Below are 18240 nucleotides of genomic sequence, written 5' to 3' on the forward strand. Positions count from 1 at the left end.
AAACTGGAAAACTTAAATAAGGTCTAAAGATTTGGTGGTTTAAAAAAAGAGAGAGAGTGAGAGGAAAAGGTTCTTTGTGCTGTCCTTGCAACTTTTCTGGGAGTTTGGGGTTCTTTTCAAGTAACTAAAAATAATCTGTGAAAGAAAGTTAATAAAATCACTTGAATCTTAACAATTCTCTCCTTTGGGGATTTCATTCATTCTAAAGTCTGCACAATCTTCACCTACCTCATTTATGAGATGATTTTCTGCATGAGTGACCTGTTGGTACATGACAAACCATCCCAAAACATTGTGGCTCAAAACCACCATCTACTTAGGTCAGTATTCTGTGGGTCAGAAATTTCAGATAGGGTCAGCTGGGATTCTTCAGGGAGACAGGGCTGGGCTTACTCACGTGTTTGTAGTCAGCTTCCAGGCCTCCAGGTGCTCCTGCTTCATGGAGTTAGTGGGTGTCAGCTGAGACCACAAAGGTCAGCGGGCACCTGTTGGTCAGGACTTAGTCAGCTGGGCTGGGCCTGTTCCCATGGCTGCTCAGGGCTCCAAGAAGAACAAGACAGCAAGGATGATTTCTACCTGTTTGCAAGAAAAATAAGAATAAATATTTTGTAGGATTTTCATGGAGATTATACAAGATAATGCAGTGTTAGCCCTTAACACACAGTAGGCATTCAATAATCTTTTCATATTCTCTATCCCTTCCCGAGCTAAAATCTACTCCCCTCTTGGAATTTCTCTTTTGATGTGTTCTCAATGGTCCTGACTGTGGAAACACTGTGATCATTTTCAAACTGTCCTTTCCCTTTACTGATTCATATGCAGCCTGCCCACCTAGAGCAAAGGGCTTATATCACAGCCCTCTATAACTTTTTTTTTCATTTTTAAAAGGTTTTTATAATCAAACGCCGTTCATTCCACTTCTGCAACCTTATTCAGCACACTAGGGGATGAATATCTCACCTCTCCAGCCTTTTGCCAGAGCTGAACTTTTTCCTGCATCCCCTGCTTTGGGCCTGTCAGCATCCACAGCCAGGTGGGTCAGATTGTACACCTGAGAGTTCCTCCTCAGTGTGCCCAAACACTTGACTCAGATGATTCACCTCAAAGCTTTGGCCTGGTGATATAACACAGGGCTCTAGGTAACTGGACTACTTAGATTCAAATGTCATCTCCAGCACTTACCAATTATATGGGCATATACAAGGTCCTTAATTTCTCTTAGTTTCCTCATCTATAAAATGGAAGTGATGACCACAGTGCTGCCTTATGAGGTGTTGGAGGATTAAATGAGAAAACCTACAGAAAGCACTTAGTCTCTGTCAGGTACCTGTCAAGGGCTGGAATATGGGTTAGCCATGCCTATTACCCCCTTGAGCTGATCCTTCCTTTACTCACTGTCTCTACTTGCTGTTCCCTTGATTCAAGCTCTTACCACCAGCTAGAGCAAGCATCATTACCATCTAACTGAAACCCAGCCAGGCATGGCCTCCTCAAAACCATCCTCCCCTACCCACACCAGAGAAACCAGTGCAAGGGGGAAAGGCCCAGATAACTTTTCCCTACTAAAAGCCTCACCGATAGCTATCTTCCCAAACTATTTGGGATTAAGAATCAGCGTATTTTCCATCCAAATATCAATTAACAGAACATATCTTTGTAAAACACAATAAAAATTGATTACAGGAAATTTTTCATGTAAAAAACAAAAGCACAAAGTATAAGCCCAAGATTTCTATTAGATTTAACAGGCATAAATACTCCCTCAAATTGCTTTGGAAGTTTTAAACACACTTATTCCCAATTTCACTATCTCTCTTTGGGCTCATGACAAATAGTTGCTTTCTCCCTTCAGAAGTACTACTATCAGGTGCTCTACACAATGGAGACTCTGGTTAGTTTCCTATTGAATTACCCCCAACTCTTAAAAATATATATTTTTAAATGTATACATATACATATATATTTAAACTTATATAGATTTTTTTTAATTTATATATATAATTACTTGGGGTTCCCCCGACATGCAACATTTCTATATCTATTCTTTCCCACATGTGATTCCCCTTCCCATCTTTATGACTAGAAAACTCCTAAACATCTTTTGTGATTCTATTCAGGTGTCATGTGATCTAACATCTTCCATATGTGCTGTTGGTATTGAGGCTCTGTCGCTGGCAATGTGGCCAATTGCTACCACTATCCTGACTGACATGCTTCTTGACTGTCAGCAGTCAGGTTGCTATGGTCCCACTCGGCCTTAATAGCCATTGATTGCTAAGTCCTGCTACCTCCGCCAAAGCTACTGCAGTACTAGTGCTTATACTTTAAAGGAAAACTTGCCCTGAGCGACTAAAGCCATTTGAGAACTTTTAGTGAATCCTGCTTACTCCATTTGTCTATCCTTTCTCCTAGGATAGCTGGGGCAATAAACTTGAAGACTGATCCAGAAAATATTTAAAGGACACCAGCCTGTATATCAAAAGCTTTGCCAAATGTCTACTCTGTACCTGACATCCAGGTGGATGCAGTAAATATAGAAGTAAAAGCATAGTCCCTTCAGAAAAGTAATGCTTAGAGCAGTTCAAGAAGCACTATAATCACAGAATGTACAAGTGGTTACAGTAATTCAAGGAACAGCATGTAAGTGGTGATATAGATTTTAGTGCTGGGTCTGTATGAGCCTCATTTCTGCACGTCATCTGCACAGAGACACTAACAACCTTATCTCTCTTTTCAAGGATGTTTGTACAGTGAACAGACTTGGAAGACAGAAATAATGTCTCCTTCTAGAACAGAGGGAAGAAATGTTTGTTGTGCAGTATAACAAAAATAGTGTCTCCCTCCTGGGCAAAAATTGGGCAGGTTTTCTGGCATCCCATTTATTGTAAAGAGGTTTCCTAAGGTCAAGTGTCATCGACTTGAAGCAAACCCAGGATATATGCAGCATCCAGGATCATGTGCTGCCCCATGGTGCTTGGGGGGCAAAGGTAGCTGACATGAGCATGAAGTACATGCTGCTTGCTCTCTGGGGAATAATAAAGTCCTTGGTCTCTTACCCAGGAGTGCCTTGCCGTCTATCAGATCTGTGAAACTATGACGGACTAACGTGTTATCTTGAAAGTAGGATAAAATCTAAGAACCTTCAGAGTTCTTGACATTTAGATGGGATCAGGGAATTATTTGAGGGTCCTAACACTCACTTGGGCTAAAATATGTAGGTTTTGTATAAGTTAGCCTCAAAGGCATCCTAGAATACAAAGTGAAGACCATATGGAAGGGCGAGAGAGTATAACCACATAGCGCATTTAGGAAGATTCAAGTAGAACAGGTTGGCCAGATCACCATCAAGGGTTTTACATAGAATCATGAAATAAATCAGTGTATTCAATTTGGCCTTAAGGTCCATTTTGAAATAAAATGTTTGATAATATTAACCATAGTCTTTGAATTAGCTTATATAGTACTTCGCAACCAAACTGATGAAGAAAAACTCTTCTGTGTCATGTTAATTGCTGTGCCAATAAAAATAGACATTCCTTACACAGCTTAGATTCTTTTTTTTTAAGATTTTATTTATTTATTTGAGAGAGAAAGCACAAGCAGTGGGAGCAGAAGAGGGAAAGGGAGAAGCAGACTCCCTGTTGAGCAGAAAGCCCAAAATGGAGCTTGATCTTGGACCCTTTAACCAACAAAACCACCCAGGCTCCCCCTGAGTTTAGTTACTTTTTTTTAAGATTTTATTTATTCATTCATGAGAGACACAGAGAGAGAGGCCAAGACTTAAGCAGAGGGAGAAGCAGGCTCTCTGCAGGGAGCCTGATGCAGGACTCAGTCCCAGGACCCCAGGATCATGACCTGAGCAGACACTCAACCACTGAGCCATGCAGGTGCCCCCTGAGTTTAGTTTCTTAACTGTGAGCAAAGTTCAATAGGTTTTGGTATTTTGTTTTTTGTTTTTTCACTGAAGCCCTTCTCAATATTTCAATACGGTAAAAAAATATTTTGAGTCACCAAAAGGGGAAGTTAGCATACAGGGTAGGCCAAATTAATCTGATCAGATATCCTTTGTTTGAGGAACTCTGATTAACATTTCCCAGAATCATTGTTCTGCTCCTCCTGATATGAGTAATGTTTGTATAATCCGTTTAAAAATCACTATGGCATTATAAGCAAACAAATGAAATGATAATTGAATAAAATTTAATCTGGCTGGATTTGCTTTCAAATGTGTCTATGGGATTAGGATTCTGTGGTCCTAAACCTTCATAACCTAAAAAGTGAAATTCCATAAAGGCTTATGTACATCTGTTCTCTGTTCCAATGGCCTATAAATTAATAAATCATCTATTAATTACACAGGGACATTTAAGTATTTCAGTCACACATCTTCATCTCTAGTTGAGTAAACTATTCCAAGATCAAGTCACACACACACACACACACTATATATATATATATATATATATATACACACACACATAGTGATATCACAATATATATATTTGAGATCTACCCTATATAATTCAGACATTCTTTACTTTGCCAAAAGAATGTACTTGGAGTTGTATTATACTCCAGGTCACTGAAAATAGAGCATAGCATACTTGGATTTTTTCAATGTGGAAAGATATACAATATATATCACACTATGTGTATTATATAGGAATGCATATGTAACATATATATATATATACACATTTCAGAAACACCTAAGCAGATCCTTTCAACCTAAAGCTAAAAGGATTAGGAAACCAAGTAAGACAAAATGATAACCCTTTGGTTATTGACCACTTTATAGCTGAAACAATGGTTTAACCATTGTTACAAGCACACACTACAATATAAATGTCAGTATCATTTCCTTAAAGTTCTAGGGGAAATTGCTACTTTTCACATTGAAAAGCTCCCTTGGCCAAAATCATTTGGAAGATTTTTCATCATCTATTGAAAGGCAAAGATCCAACATGTTGGCTCTCTGCTGCCTGTAAATTCACCCTTGAATCACCCCTAGCATGGAGCTATCATATAGAAGGTGGTCAATCAATTTTTATTAAATAAATAAATGAACTTTGCACCCTTTAGTTGATACACCTGATATTATACAACTTTAAGTACATTTGCTTATTCCTACGAAACTCTCTACCACCACTCCATTTCATTCAAATGTATTAAAAAGTTCATTAGAAAAACAGAGACATGTGAGCACCTGGGTGGCTCAGTGGGTTAAGTGTCTACCTTTTGGCTCAGGTCATGATCCCAGGATCCTGGGATTGAGTCCAGTATCAGGCTCCCTGTTCACAGGGAGTCTACTTCTCCCTCTCTCTCTGCCTCTCCCGTCTGCTTGTGCTCTTTCTCTCTCTCAAATAAATAAAATCTAGAAAGAAAGAAAGAAAGAAGGAAAGAAAGAAAGAAAGAAAGAAAGAAAGAAAGAAAGAAAGAAAGAAAGAAAGAAAGAAAAAGAAAGAAAGAGAAAGAAAGGAAGAAAGAGAAAGAAAGGAAGAAAGAAAGAAAGAAAAGAAAGGAAAGAAAGAAAGAAAGAAAGAAAGAAAGAAAGAAAGAAAGAAAGAAAGAAAGGAAGAAAGACATGCAAAAGAAATGTTTAAATAGTTTATCAGGGGGACCCCTGGATGGCTCAGCAGTTGGGTGCCTGCCTTTGGCTCAGGTCATGATCCTGGGATCTGGGATTGAGTCCCGCATCGGGCTCCCTGCAGGGAGCCTGCTACTCCCTCTGCCTGTGTCTCTGCCTCTCTGTCTCTCAGTCTGTGTCTCTCATGAATAAATAAATAAATCTTTACAAAAATAAATAGTTTATCAAGTACAATAGTTAAATTACTAAAATCCTGAGGATTACCTAAAAAAATAGTTAAACCAAACAATATAGTGAACATAGATAACATTTTGCTTATATAGTTTATACTTTTAAGTTGAAATGTAAATATGCTTGTCACTGTAGTTTTTCTTTAATGAACTCATTAATAGAGTTTTACAGGGATGCCTGAGTTACTCAGTGGTTGAGCATCTGCCTTTGGCTCAGGGTGTGATCCTGGGGTCCTGGGATTGAGTCCCACATCATGTTCCCTGTAGGGAGCCTGCTTCTCCCTCTGCCTATGTCTCTGCCCCTCTCTCTGTGTGTCTTTAATGAATAAATAAATAAAATCTTTTTTTAAAAAATGGAGTTTTACAATATTCATTTATTTTAATTTTTTATCTTTTTATGGTAAATAGCATTTATGTCATATAACCCTCTGGATTTTATGAAGTTTGTGGGTTTGGGGTATTTTTTAAGATTTTATTTATTTATCTTAAGAGAGAGAGATCATGAGCAGGTGGAGGGCGAGGGGAAGAAGGACAGCAAACTCCACACTGAGCATGGAGCCCAACATGGGACTCAATCCCACAACCCTGCAACCATGACCTGAGCCCAAATCAAGAGTCAGATGCCCAACTGCCTGAGCCACCCAGGTGCCCTAATCCTCTGGATTTTAACAAAGTAATATTTTGTTATTTTAAATGTCATGCCAAGAAGTTAGAAATTTATGCTGAAATCAATAAAAGATTTTAAACCACATAGGTGATTTTTCTGTCTCTAACTCCAAATGACTTTCATGTCTCTCTGGTTCTTCATTTGTGTGAGTGTTAGTTTTGGTATAGCCAGGATACTCCTCAGTGGCAAAGCCCTCTTCACTAGTGTGCATGTATGAGGACTCATTGCCACACATATCCCTAAATCGTTTGTGCTTATTAGGTTTGTATCCATCCTACAGAAAGATGAAAATCAACAATTTCCAACCTCAGTGAATTTAGGATCTATATGGGGAGACAGTCATATACAAAATTAACTGTTCTAGATTCTGAGTAAGATGCGGAGTAAGAGGATCCTCAGCTTACTTTGTCCCACAGATACAACTAGATAACACCCACATCAGTATAAATAATCCAGAGAACAACACAAACACTGGCAGAACAAACTCTCCACAGCTAAATGTAGAGAAGAGACCACATCCAAGGGTAGGAAGGGTGGAGGCATTGTTGGGAGCTAAATGGCCCCACAGGACTGTCTGAGGGAGGGAGAGATGCCAGGGTGGGGAAGAGAAAGAAACAGACATCCAGACACCCCAGGCACAAACCCCAAAACATTTAGCTTTGAAAACCAGAGGGGCCAGAACTTCAAGAGTTCTTACAATCAGCAGGACTTAACACCAGGAACTTTAAAAATCAGTACAACAAAGAGCCCTACAGAGATACAGCATAGAGGCAGCAATTTGAAAAATGCCTGGGGTAGAAGAATGGAGATTTGTTTGCTAATCTCAGAGCATGTGCTGGAGGGGCAGGGATTTGGTTATATGATTTCTCCAGACACAAAGGAGCTGGTGGGAGCCATTTCCCTTCCCTACCCCCCAGCATTACACACAGACACCAGCAGGAACTAGTCAGCACTTATACTTGCTACCTAATTTGACAATAGCACACCAATGCCCACATTCTCCTACAGACATGCCTCTCCAGCTAGGCCTCTGATCCAGGTCCCCTCCCACGGCAGACCCACACAAACTTTCCTAACACTACACATCCCACCCCCACATAGCTTCTGTAGATCTACCCCCTCCAACCTGACCTGCCTCAGCCCCTAGCAGTTTCCCTCCCACCAGCCCAGACCTTGCTGGCACCATAGGCCCCAGCCCCAGGTTTCTGTAAAGACCTGCCCCTTCCAATATGCATTTGGCCAAAACCTATCCAAAAAACAGGCCCCAAGCCTGAAAGTGTGTAAGTAGTCCCAACAGGGGCCAGCACAACTCCAAGTGACTCCTATACCAGGAGGAAGAAAAGATAACCACATACACAGGTCTGACTGCGGCCCCACCAATGGGCTGAGGGCAGATATCTGGTATGACTGCAGACCCTGCCTCCCAGTGAAAGTTTCTCAGGGAGCAACAGAGGGAAAGTACCTTGCAGTTCAGTGCTACTACACGTCTGGTAAACACCTGGTCTGACTCAACTCAAACCCAACATGGCCCCAGACTGGCCCATTAATGACATCGGCAAAGAGAGCCATTACAGAGGACTGGGCTGAAGATGAAAGCAGCTCAGCCCCAATAGTAGGGTACGTGCAATACACATAGGAGACAGCCCTGAAGCACCAGATTCTGGGCAACAGAGGACATTGCACTGCAGGGCACAAGAGGACCTCTTCTTCATAAGACCGTTACTTTAAAGAGCAGGAGGCAACTGATTTTTTCTAACACAGAGAAACAGACACAGAGACCTAGATAAAATGAGAAGACAGAGGAATATGTCCCAGATGAAAGAACAGGACAAAATCACAGCAAGAGACGTAAAAAAAAAAAAAAAAAAAAAAACAGAAATAAATAATATTCCAGAAAATTTTAAATAAGTCATAAAGATACTCACTAGACTTGAAAAAAGAATGGAGGACCTTCACCAAGACAGTGTGGTACTGGCACAAAAACAGACACATAGATCAATGGAACAGAATAGAGAATCCAGAAGTGGACCCTCAACTTTATGGTCAACTAATAGTTGATAAAGGAGGAAAGACTATCCACTGGAAGAAAGACAGTCTCTTCAATAAATGGTGCTAGGAAAATTGGACAACCACATGCAGAAGAATGAAACTAGACCACTCTCTTTCACCATACACAAAGATAAACTCAAAATGGATGAAAGATCTAAATGTGAGACAAGATTCCATCAAAATCCTAGAGGAGAACACAGGCCACACCCTTTTTGAACTCAGCCACAGTAACTTCTTGCAAGATACATCCACGAAGGCAAAAGAAACAAAAGCAAAAATGAACTATTGGGACTTCATCAAGATAAGAAGCTTTTGCACAGCAAAAGAAACAGTCAACAAAACTAAAAGACAACCTACAGAATGGGAGAAGATATTTACAAATGACATATCAGATACAGGGCTAGTATCCAAGATCTATACAGAACTTATTAAACTCAACACCAAAGAAACAAACAATCCAATCATGAAATGGGCAAAAGACATGAACAGAAATCTCACAGAGGAAGACATAGACATGGCCAACACGCACATGAGAAAATGCTCTGCATCGCTTGCCATCAGGGAAATACAAATCAAAACCACAATGAGATACCACCTCACACCAGTGAGAATGGGGAAAATTAACAAGGCAGGAAACAACAAATGTTGGAGAGGATGTGGAGAAAAGGGAACCCTCTTGCACTGTTGGTGGGAATGTGAACTGGTGCAGCCACTCTGGAAAACTGTGTGGAGGCTCCTCAAAGAGTTAAAAATAGACCTGCCCTATGACCCAGCAATTGCACTGTTGGGGATTTACCCCAAAGATACAGATGCAATGAAATGCCAGGACACCTGCACCCCGATGTTTATAGCAGCAATGTCCACAATAGCCAAACTGTGGAAGGAGCCTCGGTGTCCATCGAAAGATGAATGGATAAAGAAGATGTGGTTTATGTATACAATGGAATATTACTCAGCCATTAGAAATGACAAATACCCACCATTTGCTTCAACATGGATGGAACCGGAGGGTATTATGCTGAGTGAAATGAGTCAATCGGAGAAGGACAAACAGTGTATGTTCTCATTCATTTGGGGAATATAAATAATAGTGAAAGGGAATAGAAGGGAAGGGAGAAGAAATGGGTAGGAAATATCAGAAAGGGAGACAGAACATGAAGACTCCTAACTCTGGGAAACGAACTAGGGGTGGTGGAAGGGGAGGAGGGTGGGGGGTGGGGGTGAATGGGTGATGGGCACTGAGGGGGGCACTTGACGGGATGAGCACTGGGTGTTATTCTGTATGTTGGCAAATTGAACACCAATAAAAAATAAATTTATTATTAAAAAATAATAATAATAAATAAATAAATAAATAAATAAATAAACCACTGGGAAAAAAAAGAATGGAGGACATCAGTGAGACCCCAACAAAGAGATAGAAAACATAAAAAAGAACCAATCAGAGATAAAGAATTTCATAAATGAAATTAAAAATACACTAGATGGAATAAATAATAGACTAGAAGAAGCAGAAGAGCAGATCAATGACCTGGAGAACAGAATAATGGAAAATAATCAAGCTGAACAAGAAAGAAAAATAAGAGGAAAAAATAAAAATCCTTAGGGAACTCCGTGACAACGATAAGCATAATAACATTCACACTGTAGCAATCCCAGAAGAAAAGAGAGGAGGAAAATTTATTTGAAGAAATAACAGCTGAAAACTTCCTAAATCTGAAGAAAGAAACTGAAATCCAGATCTAAGAAGCACAGAAAGCCCCCAACAAAGTCAACCCAAGGAGGACCACACCAAGACACATTGTAATAATAATGGAAAAAATTAGTGATAAGGAGAGAATTTTAAAAGCAGCAAAACAAAAGAAAACAGTTACATATAAGGGAAACCCTGTAAGGCTATCAGCTGATTTTTCAGTATAAACTTGGCAGGCCAGAAGGCATGATACATTCAAAGTACTGCCAGGGGACGGGGAGACAGAAAAACAACAATAGCAAAAACAAAAACAGAAATCTTACAATCAAAAATCAGGGACATCTAGGTGGCTCAGTGGTTGAACGTCTGCCTTTGGCTCAGGTCGTGTTCCTGGGGTCCTGAGATAGAGTTCCACATCAGGCTCCCCACAGGGAGCCTGCCTCTCCCTCTGCCTACATCTCTGCACTTCTCTCTGTGTGTCTCTCATGAATACATAAAATATTAAAAAGAAAGAACACCCTATTCTACAAGGCTATCATTGAGAATAGAGAGATAAAGAATTTCCCAGACAAAATTAAAGGTATTCATGATCACTGAACCAGCCTTACATGAAATGTTAAAGGAGACTGACTGAAAAGGAGAGGCCATAAGTAATAGTAAGAAAAGTAGGAAGAACAAAAGCAGCAAAAATAAGCATATCTATAAAAATTAGTCAAGGGATTCACAAAGTAAAAGGATATAAAGCATGATACCACATAGCTAAAATGTGAGGAAGAGAGAAGTAAAGAATGGGCTCAAACTTAAGCAATCATCAACGTAATATGGACCCCAATATGCATAAGCTGTTAGATACAAATGTAATAGTAACTACAAATCAAAAGCTAGTAAGTACATATGCAAAAATTAGAAAGGAATCCAAGTATATCACTAAAAAAGGCTAGCAAACCATGAGAGAAAACAGCGAGAGAAGAGAGGAACAGAGAACTACAAAAACAACCATAAAGCAAGTAACAAAATGGCAATAAGTACATCCCTGTCAGCAATTACTTTCAAAAAAAGGCTACTATCAATGTAAATGAACTAAATGCTCCAATCAAAAGACCTATGGTGACTGAATGGTTTAAAAACCAAGATCCATCTATATGCTGCCTACAAGGGACTCATTTCACACCTAAAGACATTGCAGATTGAAAGTGAAGGGATGGAAGAGCATTTATCATGCAAATGGAGTGAAAAGAAAGCCAGCATAGGAATGCTTACATTAGACAAAATAGACTTTAAAACAGACTATAACAAAAGACAAAGAAGGACACTATATAATCAAAAAGGGAACAATCGAATAAGAAGATATAATAATTGTAAATATTTATGCATCATCATGGGAGCACCCAAATATATAAAGCAACTAATAACAAACATAAAGAAAGTAATTGATATTAATATGAAAATAGTAGGCGATTTTAACACCCCATTTACATCAATAGGTAGATCAACCAAACAAAAAATCAATAAGGAAATAGTGGCTTTAAATGGCATATTGGATGAGACAGATCTAACAGAAATATTCAGAACATTTCATCCTAATACAGCAGAATACACATTCTTTTCAAGGGCACATGAACATTCTTCAGAATAAATCACATATTAGGCCACAAAACAAGTCTTGACAAATTCAAAAAAACTGAAGCCAGAACCTCCATCTTTTCTGAGTACAAGACTATAAAACTAGAATTTAATTACCAAGGAAAAAAATCTAGAAAGAACACAAATACATGAAGGTTAAAAACATGCTACTAAACAATGAATGGGTCAAACAAGAAATCAAAGAGTAAATAAAAAAATACAAGGAGACAAATGAAAATGAAAATATACCAGTCCAAGATCTTTGGAATGCAGCAAAAGCTGTTTTAAAAGAAAGTTTATAGCAATACAGGCTTACCTCAGGAAGTAAGAAAAATCTTAAACAATATAACCTTACACCTAAAGAAGCTCGATAAAGAAAAACAAAAAAAAAAAAAGTAGAAAGAGGAAAATTTTAAAAATCAGAGCAGGAATAAACAAAATAGAAACTAAAAAAAATAATAGAAAAGATCAATGAAACCAGAACTAATTCTTTGAAAAGATCAACAAAGTTGAAAAACCTTTAGTTAGACTCATAATAAAAGAGAGAGAAAGGACTCAAACAAAATCAGAAACAAGAGAGGAGAAATAACTATCACCACAGAAATACAAAGGATTATAAGAGAATATTATAAAAAATATGCCAACAAATTGGACAGCTCAAAGAAATGGATAAATTCCATTTCGAACATATAGCCTCCCAAAACTGAATCAGGAAGAAATAGAAAATTTGAACAGATCAGCAATGAAATTGAATTAGTCATCAAAAAAATTCCTAAGAAACAAAAGTCCAGAACCAGACAGCTTCACAGGTGAATTCTATCAAACATTTAAAAAAGAGTTAATACCTATTCTTCTAAAACTATTCCAAAAAAAAACACACAAGAAGGAAAGTTTCCCAATTCATTCTGTGAGGTCAGCATTTACCCTGATACTAAAATCACATAAAGAACCTACAAAAAGAAAGAAAAAGAAAGAAAGAAAGAAAGAAAGAAAGAAAGAAAGAAAGAAAGAAAGAAAGAAAGAAAGAAAGAAAGAAAGAAAGAAAGAAAGAAAGAAAGAAAGAAAGAGAAAGAAAGAAAGAAAGAAAGAAAGAAAGAAAGAAAGAAAGAAAGAGAAAGAAAGAAGAAAGAAAGAAAGAAAGAAAGAAAGAAAGAAAGAAAGAAAGAGAAAGAAAGAAAGAAAGAAAGAAAGAAAGAAAGAAAGAAAGAAAGAAGAAAGAAAGAAAGAAAGAAAGAAAGAAAGAAAGAAAGAAAGAAAGAACCAATATGTCTGATAAATATAGGTATAAAAATCCTCAATAAAATATTAGCAAACTAAATTCAACAATACATTTAAAAACTTATTCACTATGATCAAGTGGGTTTTGTTCCTGGGATGCAAGGATGATTCAGTATATGCAAATCAATGTGATACATCACAAGAGAAAGGATAAAACCTTATGATCATTCAATAGATGCATAAAAGGCATTTGACAAAGTACAACATCCATTCATAGTAAAAACCCTCAACAAAGCTGATCTAGGGGGAACATACCTCAACATAACAGAGGCCATATATGAAAAACCCACAGCTAACATCATACTGAATGGTGCAAAACTAATAGCTTTTCCATTAAAATCAGGAATAAGACAAGGATGTCCATTCTCATCACTTTTATTTAACACTGTAGTATAAGTCCTAGGTACAGCAATCAGACAAGAAAAATAAATAAAAGGTATTCAAATTAGTAAAGAAAAAGTAAAACTTTCACAATTTGCAGGTGACATGATACTACATATAGGAAACCCTAAAGACTCCACCAAAGAACAACTGGAACTGAATTCAGTAAGGTTGTAGGATATGAAAGGAACATACAGAAATCCATCACATTTTTATACACTAATAATAAAGTTGCAGAAAAAGAAATTAATAAAACAGTCCCATTTACAATTGCACCAAAAATAAAGAATACCTAGGAATAAACTTAACCAAGTTGGTGAAAGACTTGTACCTGAGAACTCTGTGAGGGACACCTAGGTGGCTCAGCGGTTGAGCGCCTGCCTTCAGCCCAGGGCATGATCCTGGAGACCTGAGATTGAGTCCCACTTCGGGCTCCCTGCATGGAGCCTGCTTCTCCCTCTGCCTGTGTCTCTGCCTCTCTCTGTGTCTCTCATGAATAAATAAATAAAATATTTTTTTAAAAAAGATCTCTGAGAAATGAAAGAAATTGAAGATGACACAAACAAATGGAAAGACATCCCATGCTCATGGATGGAAAGAAAAAATATTATTAAAATGTCCATACTTCCGAAAGCAATCTACAGATTTAATGCAATGCCTATCAAAATACCAACAGAATGGAATTTATTTAGTCATCCATTCATTGAGTCTTTATTGATTCATTCAGCAACATTTATGGTCATATTATGACCCAGGTCCTGCAGAAGATACCACAGATACAAAAACTAATAAAATATTGTATAATGCTTCTTATTTTTACCCTTGGGTTACCTCTGCCCGACCTTTGTCGAGGCCCTATAGCTCTTCAACAACAATAAAGGATTATTGTCTACAGTTTTCTCTAGAATCTCCAGCCAACAGACCGTTGTTCAACCTTCTAATGTACAAATTTGTTTAAGTAACTTCCTTCTTCGAAAGCTTTTAGTTGCACCCCCTAACCTATGGAGTAAATTATAATTCCTTAAGTGACAATAATTTAAGAATCTTGCTATCTTCGTCCCAATATATCTTTCCAGTCCTAAAACACTAATAGGTGAGGAATGATTTACATTACTCCAACATTTCCATATATTTTATGTCATATATGTTACCCTAGTCTTTTCACATACATTATCTTCATAATAACACTGGAGATTCACAGAGCACTGCCTTGTGCTTCCCCAGAACATTTCATTTTCCTTCTGGGCACACCAAAGACAGAATGTGAACAGATTTCTAGGCCTGGTCCCTAAAAGATCTCCCACACTCTGTTCCTCTTCCTTCACTTCTGCAGTAAATTTGGGAACTAAATAGTAAGGACAATGGCATCCCAAGATGGAATCCCTAACAGTTATCCTGCAGTAGAGCTTCTAACCCCACACTACCTCACTACCACGCCCCAAAACTAAATCGGACTAGGATGTTAGGAAACATTCCATTTTTATTGTTTAAGTCACTGAGATTTCTGAGTTTATTTGTTGTTACAGCATCAACTATTTTATTCTGAGAATACAGGGAGACATTAATTTGATATCCTTTTAGAAATAAGAAAACTAAGATTCCAAAAGGCAAGTGACAATCCAAATTCATAGAGTTAATAAGTAGGATTATAAATTCAGGTCTCTATTTTCTGTGATGGCTTATTTCATACATCAACTTCATTGGGCTATGGAATGCCCAGATAGCTAGTAATGCATTATTTCTAGGTGTGTCTGTAATAGTGTTTCTGGAAGAGATTAGCATTTGAATCAATAGACTAAGTAAAGATTATCTTCACCAATGCAAGTGGGCACCATCCAATTCCTTAAGGGCCTGAGTAGAGCAAAAAGGCAGAGGAAGAGGGAACTTGCTCTCTCCTACTCTCTCCTGAGAGATTGTTACTCTCTCCTGCCCTTGGACATCAACTCAATCCACAGGGTTGGGTTTACATTACCTTGCATATAAGTCACCCAATAATCATGTTGAATGAATAAATGTGATGGTTTAACTGTTTAATCTATCACCAGTACATACCTAGACTTACAGCAAATGTCAGTGAAAGTCACTTCTGATAATAACACAGAAGGGTAATATATGCAAAGGCTCTTCTGGACAATATGTCCACTTTGATCTCCTTTTTAAATACAGGACATTAGTTCTGATTTTTAAAGTGTACTCTGAAATCCTCTGATCTTCTCTAATGAGCCACTTGATTATATAAGGCTGTGCCTCGTGTTTCAGAAATGAATTGGCACCGTCTGTGTTAGCCAGAGCTGGGTTTAGGAAATCTGAATAGTGAAGCAGACTATTAACAACCAGCTATTCCTCTGTTACTTTTGTTGCCACAAACCAATTTACTTCAGCAATTTTTACCTACTAAAAAAAAAATTACACAAATTAGAGCATGTCTTTAAAAATAATTTGCTTCTAAATAAACCTTAGATGCAATTAGAATTATGATACTTATTATGAAGACCTGTGTCTCCTTCCATTTGGTGCTAGTGACAAAGGTTAAAAATGCCCTCCTATAAAATACCACATAATTAAACAAAGCAATTGTGTAATTACCCACTACACAACTGGATAAATTCCAAGCTTCATAATTATTTTAACCTATAGATGATCTACTTGTACAAAAAAAAAATCCAAAGGATTGAAGAATAGAATTTCTCTTCAGTACTCTCTCTCATTTGTTAAGCTTCTCTTTTAAACAATAAAAATAACAAATAGCAAACAGTTTCTGCTCCTTGTATCTCCCTCCTCATGTAACCATGCATAGATATGGGCATAGAATGTCGAGATTTCTCTTGAGAATATTTAAAACCTAGCACTGGAAATGAGACATATGGTGGTAGGTGGCATACTGAAAACTCAACACCTACCAATCAATAGGTGTAAGAATAATGCATCAGGAGAAGTTGAAGGAACTCACTGTGATAATCTGATAGAGACAAACCTGTAAAACACAAATCCCTGTTTCCTAGGATCAAATTACACCACTACATAGGCAAGTTCCCACCAGGCCAACTTCCTGTGTTGTGTTTCTAAAAGTTTCGATCTAAACTGCACACCATCCCTTCATCTTTTCAAAGTGCCAAGGGGCAGACTCTCTCACCAAGCTTCAGATAAATGTCCAGCTACCTAGAGTCCACCCCCACTTTCCCTGTCACACTAAGATGAAGGACATCGCCTATGGGTAATCCTACTGAAGGAATCCATTCTGCACAATCCAATACACTCTGAGATGACAAAGGGGAAAAAAACTGTTTTAAAACCATCCTTCAGAATTTCCAGGTCACTGGATCATTTTAAAATCACAGTGATGACCAAACACTTTCATCAAATATCCATGATACACCGTAGGCATTTTGCAAAGTACTAATCCTAATACCTTAGCCAAATGTCACCATGGAGTAGGTACCCTTATTAATTATTTAGTCATTTTATTTTGAAAGTGGTATTCTTGCTTTAGGCTCAGACCACTTCCCCACAGTACACTGAGCAAATGTCCCCAGGTTCCAGGAGGCTGGGTGGAATTTCCCTAAGCAAAAAGTCTAAAAACGGATGATATCTGATGAAGTTGCATTCAGATCTCACTATAAGAGCTTGATAATAACTTTTCTGGAAGGCCATTTTTACCTTTTTACCTTCTGGAAAAGTGCACAACAGGGACGCCTGGGTGGCCCAGGAGGCTAAGCGTCTGACTCTTGATTTTGGCTCAGGTCATGATCTCAGGGTCCTGAAATCAAGCCCCATGTCAGACTCTGCACTCAGTGGAGAGTCTGCTTGAGGATACTCTCTCCCTCTGCCCCTCTCTGACATGTTCTCTGTCTCTCTCAAATAAATAAATAAATCTTAAAAAAAAAAGTGCACCACAGAACATGTTAACCAATGAGTCATAGGACCCAAGTTCAATATTCTTTGAAACCTCATCTCCCAGTCTGAGCATTGAGACTGAGGAAGAACAAGGGTCACTAAATGACTACAGTGGTCCAGGCAAAGCAGCCTGTATTTGCCCCTGAGACTCTCCTTTCTGAGTTTCCATATGAAAATAGATGTCTAAGCTATCTGATCTCCTCATATATTGAACACCCAGGGTAAGTTTCTTTTTTTTTTTTTTTCCAGGGTAAGTTTCAACTGGAAAACAACTTCAAGCAATATAAGGAGGGCATACACTTATTCATCATTTCTTATGCTAGACACCTTGCCTGGTGTCTTATAAAAATTATCATTTTAAATCCATATGACAGGACTTTTTTTTTCCCATTAGAACTCTGAGGTTCTAAGAACTTAAGTGACTTTGTCAAGGTCACCTAATAGAAAGTAATATAACTGAGCATTTGTCTTTCTACTACAGCATGTTACTTCCATGGATTTTAAGTTCAAAATGTTGAGTTTATGTTTCTTAACCTCTAAACCTTATTTTTTCCCTATAAAATTATAACATTCCCAAAATCACACAGCTGATAATTGACAATGTTTCCTTCTGGCATACCACATTAAAAGAAAATGAACATTTGGTCTTCCTCTGCTGATCCCCTTTTTCCTCTGGTCTCCTTTTCAAAACCAGGATCATCTTGAAAGCATTTTTTCCTCTCAGTGACATACATCCTGTACATCAAATGGATCTGGTAATTCTACCTTCAAAATCATACTCAAACCCATCACTTTTCTGCATCTCCATCTCCACCTCTAGAAATAGTTTCCATCCTCT

The 18240-nt window shown here is 38.0% G+C and overlaps 1 long non-coding RNA gene across 2 annotated transcripts in view; it reads right to left on the reverse strand.

The window, feature by feature from the left end:
* LOC140607865 (uncharacterized) overlaps positions 1 to 17115 on the reverse strand; it is a 36867-nt gene extending 19752 nt beyond the window's left edge. Inside the window, exons 1-2 of one of the 2 annotated variants that reach the window (XR_012009781.1) lie at positions 15561 to 17115; positions 398 to 576 (exon numbers count right to left, since the gene is read on the reverse strand). This is a non-coding gene — a long non-coding RNA (uncharacterized lncRNA). The other variant, XR_012009780.1, reaches the window with a different exon arrangement.
* Between the last annotated feature and the right edge of the window lie 1125 nt (positions 17116 to 18240).

Source organism: Canis lupus, chromosome 17, assembly GCF_048164855.1.
Source record: "Canis lupus baileyi chromosome 17, mCanLup2.hap1, whole genome shotgun sequence".
NCBI lineage: Eukaryota > Metazoa > Chordata > Mammalia > Carnivora > Canidae > Canis > Canis lupus.